General features: G+C 44.2%; 1 protein-coding gene across 4 annotated transcripts in view; it reads right to left on the reverse strand.

The window, feature by feature from the left end:
• Positions 1 to 14,545, reverse strand: part of stau2 (staufen double-stranded RNA binding protein 2) — a 370,605-nt gene that overhangs the window by 328,811 nt on the left and 27,249 nt on the right. The window lies entirely within an intron of this gene.

Consider the following 14,545-nt stretch of genomic DNA (forward strand, 5'->3'; position numbering starts at 1 on the left):
TATCACCAGTGGCTAGTAGCTGAATCATGTACCATCCACAAAATGCACTGCAACAACTTGCCAAGTTTCCTTTGACAGCAGCTTCCTAACTTCTGCAGCAGCTCTTTTCAAACCCAACACATCTATCATCATCAAAATCAAAGGCTAATAGGCCTCTGAGAACTCCACAATCCATGAATACTCTTCCAAATCATGTAACTTGCAAATGTATTGTCATTCCTTCATTGTTGTTATTTTAAATTGTACATCTTTCTCTCTGACAGAACAGTGAGTGCACCTACACCAACGTGGCTGCAGTGGTTCCTAAATGCAATCAGTCACCAATTTCTGAAAGGAAATTTGGGATGGAAAATAAAAGTTAGACTTGCCAAAGATGCTCACATCCAATTAATAAATAAAAGAAAATGTAAATCTATCAATATTAGGATCTCCCCATCAAAATATATGCATGGACTTTTTTTTTATTTTAACTAATGCCTCAGTTGTCAGGGTCAGAGATATTTATAGTAGTCTGGGTTGCAGATAAATAAGAGTTTTGAACATACATCCTCAAACAGGTTCAGCAACTTGACATTTGATAACTATTATAATTCGATTTTTCTATGACTCAAAGTTTGTAAAGTCAGGTGATCACCTCAGTTGTTTCCAAATTTGTATCTTAATCTGGAAAGATGAGCTCTGCAGTCGTTCATACCAAAAGCTGATTCTACACTCCCTTGACATTCAAACACTTTCACATTGGCATATCATAATGTAAGAATAACCAGGAATGTGAACTTGACTAGATTGTTTCTTTCTCGAAATTAGGGTCATTGACACCAAAACATTGACACAGAAATTCTGATCACAGTAAGAATAGTTCATTTGATGGTAATTCTTTGTAAGATTACCCACTTTTCTGTTGGCAATTTTTAGGCCAAACTTTCAAGTTTGGGTATCCCAAATGATTCCATCAGAAGATACAGGGGAAAAATACAGACAGCACAGCTAGTCACGCTCACTTGTTTTGTAACACTTATAAGTAAAGGGTAAGATGGCAGGTGGGTGAGGTAAGTCATGTGCCAAGTGGATAAGAAGTTAGAGTATAGGGTTAGGGTAGCAGGTGGATGATGTGGCTTGACAGCCAGCTGGCTGAGGTAGGTAGGGGCTAGGGGGTTGAAGAACCAGGACACTAAATAAATGGAGGAATTGAATCCAGGTGGGATGCTGTCAGGTTTGCAGGTAGGGTGGGGAGTTGTGTCAAGATGGGTCAGCAGGGGATTGGATGGGTAGGTGATGCTGAGTCTGGACAATCAGGTCAAGGGAATAAGGGGTTTGAGGGGTTTGCCTTGAGGGGTGGGGGGAAGCAGGGAGGAGTTAGGGAAGGTTGATGTTGGTCCTAGAGTATGTGAGATCGTATCCAACAGGGTCAGGTCCAGGCTAGGTGCTACATTTTTGGGACGGGTCAGTGGTGAATTGATTGCTCAAATCACTAGGGATTCCAGATCTCCGGGAATTGCTGATCAGGATTTTCAATCTCCTGGGCCATTCACTCAGAGTTAGCTGTATTGGGAATGTCACATAGTTCTAACCTGTGTGACTCCAGCCTATGCTGCAGAAATAACTATCTGGCCAACAGTATAGCTGGATCATATCTTTCACTTTCTTGTCCAATCCCTATATCCCTTGAAATGAAGGTAAGATTATCCTCACTTAGTTTATCCATCCAGAAAGACAAAACAAATTGTTCCCTCCAGAACAACTGTTAAATGATTCTAAGTTTCTCACCTTCACCATTTTGCTTAGAAACTCATTTGTGAAAAGATTCCAGACCTCAGTCCTAAGTTTCCATTTACAAAGTGTGATGTGCCCTTCTTATATTACTGCAGTTCATTTGAAGTAACATTCAAAATCTCTCATTATTTTTATTTAGAAGTATTTAAGATGGTAATCACTTTTCATTCATACACTTTCAAGCTTGAAAAAATATGTTTCTCCAGTATTTCATTCTTGTTCAGTCCTCTGACAACACATATATTAACTTTGCATCTCATCTATGAACTGCAGCTAAATCTTCAATCTTGTAACGAGAACTGAGTGCAGTAATTAAGATCCAGAGAGCGCGATATACAGTTTAAGCATAACCTCCTCTTAGCTATATTTTACTATATGAATATATTTTCCAGTGTTCAACTTGCTTTGTTGGTCATTACTCCAAACATATTGGTTTTGTTGAGTAGTGAGGCAATTGAAACTCCTGGATTGTTCAGTGCCATTCATAGATATTGCAACACCATTTGTGATGTTTAATCTTGAGGGGTAGAAATGCCTAAGTATTGTTGTTTCTTTAATTGTTTTATAATCACCTCCATTAACATTACAATATATTCCTTTTGTCATTTAATCGTGCCTGCTTTTCACTCTAAAAGACCTTTCTGTCATTCTGTCCTTCATTCCTAAGAAGCTCTATATTTGCTCAAAGTGTGTCATATCTGTAGCAGGTTCCAGTTTTAACAAAAAGGTAATAAACCAGAAACCTTAACTATTACTAACCTCAGAGATGGTAAACATTTCTAGTATTTCCTATTAGTATGGTCAGAACGTTTTTGATCTCCAAGGTTACAATGAGAGAGATACCCAAGCCATGTAATCTAAACGTAAACATTACCATATAAGTGGATAATTGACTAGCCATGACAACCAAGTTCCTCTAATTGATTTCAGTGTCTAAGGAACACAACTTCCCATGGTACCATTCAGACAACTCTATCAAATTTTTGTTTAGGTATTTGTCAGATTTACTCAAATTTGCTGTTGTAAATCAGATCCCATTGCTCCTTTAATTATAAAACTGACAGATGTTCCAACAATTCTACCAGCAAAAAATTCAGAAGTATGGTCAATGACTTCAACAGTAACAGAAAAAGTGTTGGCAGTACTGCTTTGAGATTCTGTACCTGCCCTGAGAAGATTGTGGATCTCTTCATTACTTCCCAAGTAAAGCGTGTTAACAGATGCATTGTTCTGCTTCACAGGTATTGAAAATGTCCACGGGGCCCAATAAACTTTTGTCTTGTCGAAAAACTGCAGACACAGGCCCACCGTATGATATTGACAGATATTCTTGATTTCCTGATTGGATTCCCTTTAGGTGGCATAGTTGGAGTGGAACACTGAATATGCTTGCTGTAGTTAGACATTCTTACAAGTTGATAAAACGTTTTCAAGAAAGCTTCAATCAACTACAGATTTGAATTCCAATCTATTCTTCCTTAATGATGATCAATAAAATGCCGACTTTCATAGCTCACAATGTTTACTTTATTGAATAAAATGGACTAGCAAGCAACGTTCTAATGCATTGAGACTTAGCAAGTACTATACTCCAGAAAATCTACACTATAATATAAACAAGACATTGAAGTACAACTCTCATACAATGGGTTGGGCTTTCAAATGGATCAGGGTCAGGTTCATCTGTGAGTAAATGTGCTGCTGGTTCCATGTTTGTTCTCCACCATGATGCCAACCCTTAGTCGTTTTCAAAGAAACCAATTAATATTAACCTTCCTGAGCAAACTCAGATTTTCAGTCATAAGGGCTCTGTGGCATAGTGGAAGTATCTGTATCTCTGGGTCGGGAGGCATGGGTTCAACTCTCACCTGCCTTAGAGATGTATCATAAAACATCCGAATAAGTAGATTAGAAATACCGAGATTTTCAGTTTAGCTTGGACCAGGTGGACTTAAATTGTGAGTGGGGTTTGGAGACATGAAGAAACAGAGAGAACCCCACTGCAAGACCAGAAGAAGACCTTTGATTTTTGGCTCTCTCGTGAATAAGTGTCCCAGATTTATGGCTATGCAGCCAGAAAAGTAAACTTACCTTGCCTTTCTCCCCTCTTTTCATTTTCAGATGGGTAACTCTCCCTCACACTGTGGGACTGCTGATCCTGGAGTGCTGGCAAACCTTCTACTTACTGATCCTCCAAGATAGGGAGCCTGCCCTCTATCTGTGAGGAGATGGCACCCATGACCACTTCCACTGAGAAGGATAAGGGCAGCTGATACATGTGAACATCACCTGCAAGTTTCCCTCGAAATCACTCACCATCCTTACTTGGAAATATATCACCATTCCTTCATTGTCACTGGATCAAAATCCTGGAATTCCCTCTAAAACGGCATTGTGAATTAACCTACACTACATGGACTACAGCAGTTCAAGAAGGCAGCTCACCAGTACCTTTTCAAGACAACTAGGGATGGGCAATAAATGCTGGCCAGCCAGCAACGCCCATGTCCCACAAGAGAGCAAAATGCATGCCCATCCTTGCCATTAATTGGCCTGGCCTTTTAAAATACTCCACAGGGACATGTGGAACACAGCATTAAGGTGAACTGACTGTTTGCGACTGAAAATCCTAGCCAAGTTTTTACTATCTTTTGTTAGAAAGAATGCAACGTTGATATTTTATTCATTTAATTACTTTAAAATATGCAAAGGCTGTCTGTTTTTATTGAATTTAAGTGTTGAAATATGTAACATAGCCATCAAAATCCACATTCTCTGAACAGTAAAGTATGTCAAATTGGATATTTTGAATTGAAAACTCACTTAAGTACAACTCACTGAAATTTTGGCTCCATATAAACCGTTCTATTCCCTATGATGCCAGTAGATGGCACAGTATTACCACAGTACCCCATAATACACTAATAAGTGTTCAATAGCCTGTGATCAGCTGCTTTAAATCTTCTGCCTGCAATTGAGTCGCCCACCATGCGATAGTTTGAGGCATCAGCCCGTTTAAATTCAATATGATTTAGTCTTAACAAAACCATTGTAAACGGCCATGCAAGTCTTAAGTGCCAATTTATACTATTTCTTGGATTTTTTTCCAATAATTTGCCCAATGTGATGAGTATGAGGACCAGGTTTCAGGTGACAAGGAGAGCATGCTGATCCTGCCAGCAAGATATTTAAATAAAACTTCTGAAGAGTCCCTCGCAATACTCAGCCTGACTGACTGCCTGGTAGGTGCAGATGTTTTGGACAGAAAGTTGTAACTGATGGTAACAGTCCCAGGTACTTACTGAACGTACAGACTCACTGGCTGACCTCTCCACAGTCAAAAATGTTATTCATACTCTGGGAAACAAGGGGCGGGTGGGAGAAGTCATTTCTAATGTTTTTACGAGATAGCAAGGCTGTTCTCAGTCTCTGCCAGAAGGTGAGAGCCATTGACCAGGGTTTGGGATAAAACATCCAAAGTGTACAAAACAGGAAGTGATCAGGAATATGAGACAGCAGTATGTGTAATTATGCAATCAATTGGGGCAGAGTTGAGAGATGAAATGTTACAGGAGTAGATATTCGAAATCTGATTTTTAAAAAATTAGCAACAAGTAATTTTGTAAAACTCATATAGTGCTTTTAATGTAACAAAACACTCCAAGGTGCTTCAAAGAGGCAATATAAAACTAAATATGACACCAAGGGATAAGAAAATATTCAGTCAGATCACCAGAAGCTTAGTTAAGGTTTTAAAGTGCCTAAAGGGGAAAACTGAAGAGAAGACAGAAAGGTGCAGGGACCTGCTACCTGGTTCCGGATATCCTTCAGGCTATCTCATCATTTAGAAAAACCTAGATTAATCAAAGACATTTAACAGATTTGTTACAGCAATATCATCGAGTAAAAAGTGAGGTCTGCAGATGCTGGAGATCAGAGCTGAAAATGTGTTGCTGGTTAAAGCACAGCAGGTCAGGCATCATCCAAGGAACAGGAAATTCGACGTTTCGGGCCGGAGCCCTTCATCCTGATGAAGGGCTCCAGCCCGAAACGTCGAATTTCCTGTTCCTTGGATGCTGCCTGACCTGCTGTGCTTTAACCAGCAACACATTTTCAGCTACAGCAATACCACGTCTGGCAACTAGATTGAATTTTTTTGAGAAGTTAACAACACAGCACATTTGATGTCATCTACATGAATTTTACAAATTGGTCACAACGTATAGGAACAAAGGAAAAATGACAGTTTAGTTCTAAAACTGCCTCAGCAACAGAAATCAAAGGGTCAACCAGTGTATTATTGACTGGAAGGCTATTTTCAGTGCGGTTTTGTAAGGCTTAGTTCTGGGTCCCTTGCTGTTCATGTATATTTATTTAGAATCAAACCCAAGAGATATCAATTAAAAAGTTTGCTAATGGTACAATAATTGGTATGTTATGGGGAAAACATCAATGGTGGGCATTTGGGAAAAAATAGGCAAATGAAATGCTATCTGGGGAGATGTAAGAGAATGCATTGAGGTGGGCAAACATGGCAAGGGAATACTTAATAAACTGTAGGAATACAAGAAATGCAAAGGAAAAGAGGGATCCTTGGAGTGTATGGAACAGATCCTTCAAGGTAGCAGGATTGGAAGATAACTTTCAGATGGACCCTGATAGAGCACATTTGATACAGGGGTATAATTTTAAAGGTCTGACATTGGAATGTTTCCTGTACTTATGAACAGTTATTTTATATTGTTCTGCATTGTTTTCCAACTCGTGTACAAATCGACTTGTGAACAGACTCAAGAATGGAACCCATTTTCAATCCAGGGACTTCTGTAGTCAAGAAGACATATAGGACATTTTACTTTACTGTTTATGGCCTGTAGTATAAGAGCAGGGACGTTATATGAGAATCATATAAAACACTGATTCTATCACAGATGGAGTACTGTACACAGTTCTGGTCACAGAAAGAGCATCAACACAATAGAGGTGATTTACAAGGGTACTGCCTTGGCTGGGAAATTGACTGCATTTGTTTGCCTTGTGAAAGAGGAGAAAGAGGAGGCTGAAGACAGATTCAACTGAGAAAACTAAAACCATGTGGGGTCTACAGCAGACAGAAAGACATATTTCTCTTAGCAGATCAATCCATTTCCTGGGCACTCGGGTGTATAATAACTGATTGAAAGATTGAGGGGAAGTTGAGGGGTAATATTTTCGTAGAGTAGTTGATGGGCTTCTGAAATGGGCACAGTCACCATATTTAAAAACACAGATATATAACTGAGGTGTTGTAACCTATGGACTTTGAAAAATAATTAGCATGTGAGATTAGGGGGCACGACACTTTTTCAGCCAGTATGAGCTGAGTTACATCCTTTTTACCATAAAACGTCCCTTCCTGATTCAACTAATTCTAAGCATCAAAAGTCAGACAAGATAATCTAAATGTGATGAGAACAACTCCAGAAAGCATGCAAAAATATATTGCATTCACAGGCAGTGGGATATCAACATGACAAAACCTTCAAAACAAATACAAGTCTCTACCCTACACCTACCATTGGCCTTGTCTACACATTCCTCTCCTTATCTTTTGCTCAGTCTCTTGAATTTGTTGTTTCCTTTTACACCTCCAGTTCCATTCTGTTCCTCTCATCGCTCTTCTTCCCCTACCTACAGACAGTGGCTAGCTACAATGTTAGTCTATGAAAAAGCACAACATCAGATTCTCTAAACGCAATCTTAGTTTAAGGGTTATACACACAGCATATATTTACAGCCTTTCTAGATTAAAATATAAAACAGGGTAACTTTACTGGTACACATTTTTGTGAGCTCTGCACACTAATCGTCCAAATTTAAATTGAAAGCCATGTAAGCAAACTGGGAGAAAGTGAGGGGGACTGCAGATGCTGGAGATCAGAGTTGAGAGTGTGTTGCTGGGAAAGCACAGCAGGTCAGGCAGCATCCAAGGAGCAGGAGAATAGACATTTCGGGCATAAGGAATAAGGCTTGTGGACCGAGGCTGAGAGATAAATGGAGGGGGGGGGTGGGGGGGAGGGGGAGCAGGGAATGGGGTTGGGGGGAGGTAGCTGGGAAAGTGCTAAGTAGATGAAGGTGAGAGATCGGTCGAAAGTGATGGACGGGCCCGGAGGGCGGTGCCGAGTAGGAGGCTTCGGACTGTAATAATGTGGGGGGACAGGAAATGAGGAAGCTGTTGAAATTCAAATTTATCCTGTGTAGTCGCAGGGTCCCAAGGCAGAATATGAGGCGTTCCTCCTCCAGGTGTCGGGTGGTAACGGTTTGGCGGTGGAGGAGGCCCAGGACCTGCATGTCCTTGACGGAGTGGGAGGGAGAGTTGAAGTGTTCAGTGACGGGCGGTGGGGTTGGTGGGTGCAGGTGTCCCAGAGATGTTCTCTGAAACAATCTGCAAGAGGGCGCCCTGTCTCCCCGATGTAGAGGAGACCACACTGGGGCAATCAGATGCAGTAGATGCCATTGATAGAGGTACAGGTAAGTTTTTGATGGATGTGAAAGGATCCTTTGGGGCCTTGGATGGAGGTGAGGGGGGTTGGTGTGGGTGCAGGTTGAGAGGTGTGGACCTGACGAGGGAGTTGCAGAAGGTATGGTCTTTCTGGAACCCTGAGAAGGATGGAGAGGGAAATATATCTTTGGTGGTGGGGCCCGTTTGGAAGTGACGGAAGGCGGAGGATGATGAGATGTATGCAGAGGTTGGGGGGTTCTGTCCTTGTTGCGTTGGAAGGGGTGAGGTTCAAGAGTGGTGGTGCGTGAAGTGGATGAGATGTTCTGGTGGGCATCGTCAACCACGTGGGAAGGGAAGTTGCAATCATAGAAGAAGGAGGCCATCTGTGACTTCCTGAGGTGCAATTGGTTATCCTGGGAACAGATGCGGCAGAGACAAAGGAATTGGGAATAAGGGATGGTGTTTTTACAGGAGTTAGGGTGGGAGGAGGTGTAGTCCAGGTAGCTGTGGGAATCGGTGGGCTTGTAGTAGATGTCTTTGGTTAGTCGGTCACCGGAGACAGTGATGGAGAGGTCCAGGAAGGGAAGGGAGGTGTCTGAGATAGTCCAGGTGAATTTGAGGTTGGGCTGGAAAGTATTGGTAAAGTTGTTGAACTGTTCAACCTCCTCGTGGGAGCACGAGGCGGCGCCAGTACAGTCATTGATGTAGCGGAGGAACAGGTGGGGGGGTTACCTTCCCCTAACCCCACCCCCCTCCCATTTATCTTTCAGTCCCCAGCCCATAAGCCTCATTCCTGATAAAGGGCTTATGCCCAAAATGTCGATTTTCCTGCTCCTCGGATGCTGCTTGACCTGCTGTGCTTTTCCAGTAACACAGTCTCAACATATAAGCAAACTGCCCAGTTCAGTTTTGCAGATTAGACCAAAAAGGGGCAGATACCCAAGAGCTGGCTCCTGAGCGGCGCGTTGTTGTTGCTCCATTTCCACCTGCAGCTGCTTTGCAGGGAATGGAAAGTGAGGACTGCAGATGCTGGAGACCAGAGTTGAAAAATGTGGTGCTTGACAAACACAGCAGGTCAGGCAGCATCCGAGCAGCAGGAGAACCGACGTTTCGGGCATAAGCTCTTCTTCATGAATGAGGCTGGTGTGCCAAACGGGCTGAGATAAAGGGTAGGGGGGAGGGAATTTGGGGGAGGGACGCTGGGAATACGATAGGTGGAAGGAGGTGAGGGTGATGGTGATAGGCCGGAGAGGGGGTGGGGGCGGAGAGGTCGGGAAGAGGATTGCAGGTCAAGAGGGCAGTACTGAATCCGTGGTGAGGGGAGGGCAACTGAGGAAGCTGGAGAAATCTACATTCATCCCGTGCGGTTGGAGGGTTCCTAGGCGGAAAATGAGGCGCTCTTCCTCCAGGCGTCGTGTGGTCAGGGTCTGGCGATGGAGGAGGCCAAGGACCTGCATGTCCTTGGCGGAGTAGGAGGGGGAGTTAAAGTGTTCACCCACGGGGTGGTTGGGTTGGTTGGTGTGGGTGTCCGAGAGGTGTTTCCTGAAACGGTCCGCAAGTAGGCGGCCTGTCTCCCCAATGTAGAGGAGACCACATCGGGTGCAACGGATACAGTAAATGGAGGTGCAGGTGAATTTACGACGGATATGGAAGGATCCATTGGGGTATTGGAGGGAGGTGAGGGGGGAGGTGTGGGCTCAATTTTTGCACTTCTTGCGGTTGCAGGGGAAGGTGCCGGGAGTGGAGGTTGGGTTGGTGGGGGGTGTGGACCTGACGAGGGAGTCGCGGTGGGAATGGTCTCTCCGGAACGCTGATAGGGGTGGGGGGGGAAATATATCCCTGGTGGTGGGATCTGTTTGGAGGTGGTGGAAATGACAGATGATACGATGTATCCGGAGGTTGGTGGGGTGGAAGGTGAGGACCAGTGGGGTTCTGTCCTGGTGGTGATTGGAGGGGTGGGGTTCAAGAGTGGAGGTGTGGGAAGTGGAGGAGATGCGGTGGAGAGCATCGTCGACTACATCAGAGGGGAAATTGAGGTCTTTGAAGAAGGAGGCCATTTGCGCTGTTCGATAGTAGAATTGGTCCTCCTGGGAGCAGATGCGGTGAAGGAATTGGGAATATGGGATGGTGTTTTTACAGGGGGCAGGGTGGGAGGAGGTGTAATCTAGGGACTGGAATGGGGCAGGCGAGGAACCTGCATGCTCTTATCAAAGGCACAAAGTCAGTCGTTCAGAATTTTCAAGGTGGGCTCCAGACATCTTCTGTGAACTTACTGTCCTCCCTTACACACACATACTCAGAAGCAGCAGTGTGTACTATCTACAAGATGCACTGCAGCAATTCACCAAGGCTCGTTAGAGAACACCTTCCAACCCACAACCACTTCCATCTAGGGGACAAGGGCAGCAGTTTTATGGGAACACCACCACCTACAAGCTCTCCTTAAGCCACTCACTATTCTGACTTGAAAATATATCTTTGGTCCTTCAGTGTCACTGGGTCAAAGCCGTGGAACTCCCTCCCTAATGGCACTATGGGTTGGCCTACACCACACGGCCTGCAGCGGTTCAAGAAGGCAGCTCACAGCGCATACTATGAATCAATACAAAATAGAACCTCTCTTTCTCCCTGCCTAATATTCAAACATACTGCCAAGTATACTTTCTCCCCCTCTCCATCCTTGAAACACACAGACTCTATACCTCTCTCACACATATACATACTCATGGGGAAGAGGATGGAGAGTATGTGTGAGAAACAGAGAGAGTGTGTGAGAAGGATGGGTTAAGTGTGTGATAGGGAGACAGGGAGGGAGAGTGATGTGAAAGATGAAGGGAAAGTATGCATGAGAGATGGAGAGGGTGAAAGAAAGGGAGGGTGGATGAGGTTTTCTCTTTTCTTTGACCTTTGTCTACTTTGATGCAGTGGATCAGCACAGCTACCGTTATCGATCTAATCTTCTCAACTGTATCTAGTTCTGGCCTCTGGCCTCTCATTCTGTAGGTCATAAAATCTCAACTTAGGAAATGGGTTAGCAATTATCTCATCTGGTAGCTTGTGTTAAACTTCATTTAACTGAAGTCATATTATTTCTTGGAAATGCTGTTTTGACCCACTGCTAAGAAAAAGATTTCTGACCCTTAAAATAAAAATCATTTTCACAGAACAGAAAACCTGAAATCCGTTTACCTCTGCTTTATAATCCAAATTCACAGCTAACAATATATCATAAACTTTCATCACAACATCCAAAGCACTGCAGCAGTTCATGAAGGCAGATCACCACTTCCTTCTGGACAGCAAATACAGATGTGGAATAAACACTATCCTAGCCCACTAACAAGAAACAAAAGAAATAACAATTTTCAAATTTCAGTATTTGGAGAACCCAGTGATTCTAGCACAACACAAAAGTACCTTTACGTGTTAAAGAGAAGTACCTAAAATCTCTAAACTACCATTGCCTTTCCTTTAAAGAAAGCTTGGCCTTGCCATTAGCTGTGTCATAAGAAAATTTGATAAATTCAAGCCCCACATCAATATTTGAGTCCATTAGGCAGGTACTCGAGGAGTGTTTCATATTCCAGCATAGGCATTGTGCTCGGCACTGTTTTCTTGTTGAGATGAACATTAAAGAGCAAGTGAAATGGCTTGTCATTCTGGCAGAATAAAATCAAATGATTGAAAAAGCCTTTATCTAAGACTATCCTATAAAAGCCTGTCTTGTGACAGGAAGGGTGGAGCAGGGATAGGTGAAAGGAGAGTATAAACACATAGTCTATCATGTGATCAAATAGTTCTTTGACAAATATACTTTGAAATCCAACTTTCATGAGTGATATTTTATTTATCATGTTTATCATTTTCTTTTCCAAACATTTCCCCAAGTAGAACTAGCCTACCAATTATCACAGAACAAACAATGCATTTATTAGATAACTGAAAATAAGTCTTTAAAACCATCTTGGTCAAATATTTCACTTGGGAGATTAATGAATTTTGTTTGCTTTTGTAGAATGCTTAATGGATTATTAGATTTGCTGCTTTACATTAATACTACTAAAATAATTCTACTAGATTCCACAAAGGAAATTAGATATAGAACTATAAAAATGAAAACATGATATCTATACAATGCACAAAATAAATAGCAACACTTTCAGGGCAGCTGACTGATGTGAACTAAACTAATAGAACCCGATAGATCAATGACTAGATAAATTACAAAGGAAATACACATATCAATGTAATATCAGAGAGAATTAGTTCCCTTGATTGAAATTACTATTTCATACACTGAACCATATTAATTTTACATCCATATTCCATGATGGGCAACTGTACGCCTTGATTATCAATCAGAATTAGAAACTGTCAGGGGCACTGTGCAACTGACAAAATTTCAAATTAATTTCAAAAACAAAGTTGGTCTACATTGAGGGGATGAAGTTACAGGAGGTTATATAATAATTTATCAGAGGTAGAGTCATAGAGCAGCACAGAAATAGACTCTTCAGTCTAATTCGTAATTTCCAACCAGATATTCTAAATTAGTCGAGTTCCATTTGTCAGCATTTGGCCCTTATCCCTCTAAACCCTTTCTATTCATGTACCCATCCAGATACCTTTCAGATATTTTAATTTGAATCAGCCCCCACCACTTCCTCTGGCAACTTATTCTATACACGTGCCACCCTCTGTGTGAAAGTGTTGTCCCTCAGATCCTTTTTAAATCTTTACTCCCTCACCTCAAACCTATGTCCTCTAGTTTTGGGCTCTCCTACTCTGGGAAAAAGACTTTGGCTATTAACCCTCTCCATGCCCCTCGTGATTTTATAAACCTCTATAAGGTCACCCCTCAGTCTCTCACACTCCAGGGAAAACAGCCTCAGCCCATTCAGCCTCTCCCTACAGCTCAAAGTCTCTAATCCATGCCACATACTTGTAATTTTAAGTTTCAAGTTTAACAACATCTTTCCTATACATGGAAACCAGAAGTGAACACAGTATTCCAAAAGTAGCCCCACCAATTTCCTGTACAGCCACATGACTTCCCAACTCCTATACTCAATTCACTGACCAATAACGAGCTGAAAATGTGTTGCTGGAAAAGCGCAACAGGTCAGGCAGCATCCAAGGAGCAGGAGAATCAACGTTTCGGGTATAAGCCCTTCTTCAGGAATGAGGACAGTGTGCCAAGCAGGCTAAGATAAAAGGTAGGGAGGAGGGACTTGGGGAAGGGGCGTTGGAAATGCGATAGGTGGAAGGAGGTTAAGGTGAAGGTGATAGGCTGGAGTGGGGGTGGGGGCGGAGAGGTCAGGATAAAGATTGCAGGTTAGGAAGGTGGTGCTGAGTTCTGGTGGGATGGTGAAAACACGGCAGGGCTGGGAGCTAGAACCTGGTGCGAGGCTGGAGCTGGGAGTGGGGGCGGGGTTAGGTGTGGGGGCATGGACGGAGATTGGGGGCGGGGTTGGGGTTTGGCGTGGGGGCGAGGTTAGGCGTGCGGACGGAGATCGGTGTGGGGGCAGGGTTAGGCGTGCGGACGGAGATCGGTGTGGGGGCAGGGTTAGGCGTGCGGACGGAGATCGGTGTGGGGGCAGGGTTAGGCGTGCGGACGGAGATCGGTGTGGGGACGGGGTTAGGCGTGCGGACGGAGATCGGTGTGGGGACGGGGTTAGGCATGGTGACGGAGATCGGCGTGGGGGTGGGGTTAGGCGTGGTGACAGAGATCGGTGTGGGGACGGGGTTAGGCATGGTGACGGAGATCGGCGTGGGGGCGGGGTTAGGCATGGTGACAGAGATCGGCGTGGGGGCGGGGTTAGGCATGGTGACAGAGATCGGCGTGGGGGCGGGGTTAGGCATGGTGACAGAGATCGGCGTGGGGGCGGGGTTAGGCATGGTGACGGAGATCGGCGTGGGGGCGGGGTTAGGTGTGGTGACGGAGATCGGCGTGGGGGCAGGGTTAGGCGTGCGGACGGAGATCGGTGTGGGGACGGGGTTAGGCATGGTGACGGAGATCGGCGTGGGGGCAGGGTTAGGCGTGCGGACGGAGATCGGTGTGGGGACGGGGTTAGGCATGCGGACGGAGATCGGTGTGGGGACGGGGTTAGGCATGGTGACGGAGATCGGCGTGGGGGTGGGGTTAGGCGTGGTGACAGAGATCGGCGTGGGGGCGGGGTTAGGTGTGGTGACGGAGATCGGCGTGGGGGCGGGGTTAGGTGTGGTGACGGAGATCGGCGTGGGGGCGGAGACGCATGTGGCATGGGCGCTGTGCAGGTGAGTGATGTCACT

Source organism: Hemiscyllium ocellatum, chromosome 4 (assembly GCF_020745735.1).
Source record: "Hemiscyllium ocellatum isolate sHemOce1 chromosome 4, sHemOce1.pat.X.cur, whole genome shotgun sequence".
Classification (NCBI taxonomy): Eukaryota; Metazoa; Chordata; class Chondrichthyes; order Orectolobiformes; family Hemiscylliidae; genus Hemiscyllium; species Hemiscyllium ocellatum.